Here is a 1,976-nt window from a genome sequence, read left to right as displayed (position 1 = left end):
ATATCTAGTTAGTTATGGAGTCCTGGTGTGGCACTGTGGGTTTAGTGTGCTGGACTGCAAAGTCGGTTTGAACCACAAGGTCGGCAATTCAAGCTCCCAACCCCTCCTCAGAAACCCTATATAGGGTCGCTATGAGTTGGAATCAACTCAAGGGCACTTCACAACAACAGTTAGTTATAGGAATCCTGGTGTGGCACTGTAGGATACACACTGGACTCTTAACCACAGGTTGGCTGTTCAAACCCACCAGCTACTCCTTGGGAACATAATGACTCAAGGACACTTAACAACAACAATTCTTTTTAACAACAAAAAACATTTTCATAAGCCCATGGCTTTTTAGGATAAGAGCTGGAATATGAACCAGGTCTGTGGCTTGTGCCCATCAGCTGCTCTGTGGGAGAAAGATGAGGTTATCTGTTCTCTTAAAGATTTGTAGCCTCAGAAAGCCTGGAAAGGGTCACTATGAGTCAGAACCCACTCAACACTTAACAACAACAACAACAGTTGCATGTACCATTATACCTATAGGGCTAAAACGAATTTACTTTTTAAATCTTCTCATGAACTCCGTCAGAGTTGTCATTATTACGCAATTATAAAGATAACGCTTTGAATCACGTAATGTCATCTGCATGCACTATAAGAAAGTGTTGTTGGGTTTGTTGCAGCCAGTAGTTTTAAAGGCATTGGTTTTATTTTTATAGTTGCTGATTTTGTCAAGTTTTCTGTGGTTTTAGCTACAATACTGTGGTAATTTGTATTTGTGATCCGATAATAATATATATATATAATATATATTTTTTTCAACAGCACTGTGCAGTTTTATTAACCATTCAAGTACAATAGCATCTGGTAAAATTGGGACAGAACTGGGATTTAAAAGTGAACAGATATTCAGCATCTAAGTTTTAAAAGAAGCCACTGCATATTCTTCACAAACACGTTTCCACAGAGCCGGTACAGTACTAGCCATTAACCCAGTACACCAAGTGTACTGAAGTAGAAAAGATGCAACATTAGAAAGACTTCAACACTTTAGAAAAAGAGTAAAACACTCTGTTTCTCCCCTTTAGCCCCTAAAACAACATCATACAGTCTGGATCTGCCTATACAGTCCTACATCGGCTTCTAGAATATTTGTCAGGAGGGAAAAAAAGAAAATGACACTGACCAGTACAGTCTTTGGATTTTTAGGAAGGGGAAGGGGAGAAAGTCAGTTCTCAGAACAAATGAGTAGGCTTCAGTCTCATCAGCAGGATCTTTGGATTCTTTGTTCTTCCGCACTTCTTCAACGTGCATGTCCTTTTCTCGCAAACGCTCCAGTTTGGCGGCCATTTGTGCCTCTCGGTTCTCTTTATTGGCTTCTATTTGGTGGGTCAGTTTCTCTTCCGCCATTTTACTGAAGTTGTTGTTCTCGTCTATTGCTTTCTGAAGCATTTCTTTCTCATACTCTCGTTTCTCAGCAAGCTGCTTCAAGACCTCAGCTTCATGGGTCTTGACGTCTTTCTTCTGCAACTTCTAATTTCTTCTGGATCTCCTCCAGGGAAAGATCCTTCTTCTTTGGAGGGGAGAGGGGGAAATTCTGGGACCGATTCTTTTGAATGAGGGCTGAGAATCAGCTCAAAGGCTTGGCCTGAGGCACGCTTCTCCAGTTCTTTCACCTGGATATCCGAAGAAGCCATGGTGAATAGAAGACAAGACACTGGCAGCGTATTATGCAATCCACTGGTAAGGAAAGCTTTGCTCTATCCGAGCCGCCTGGCCACACTTTCTGATAATAATATTTTTTGGAGTGCGGTGACTCTGTACAATAAGCACTGGACTGCTAACCACAAGGTTGGGAGTTTGAGTCGACCAAACACTCCACGGAAGGAAGATGTAGCTTTCTGCTTCCATTGATAATTTTTGAGAACAAAGTAGTAATTAAAGGAAAAGAAGTAGGAAACCAAAAATAGTTATCAGTAATGTTGTAA

General features: G+C 41.0%; 1 pseudogene; it reads right to left on the bottom strand.

Annotated features, from left to right (window-relative positions):
- Window positions 1–1,143: 1,143 nt before the first annotated feature.
- On the bottom strand, window positions 1,144–1,712 carry LOC102817324 (annotated as a pseudogene).
- Window positions 1,713–1,976: the final 264 nt, after the last annotated feature.

The sequence above is a fragment of the Chrysochloris asiatica genome, unplaced genomic scaffold, assembly GCF_000296735.1.
Source record: "Chrysochloris asiatica unplaced genomic scaffold, ChrAsi1.0 scaffold00168, whole genome shotgun sequence".
Classification (NCBI taxonomy): domain Eukaryota; kingdom Metazoa; phylum Chordata; class Mammalia; order Afrosoricida; family Chrysochloridae; genus Chrysochloris; species Chrysochloris asiatica.
This window is presented reverse-complemented; position numbering and strand designations above follow the sequence as displayed.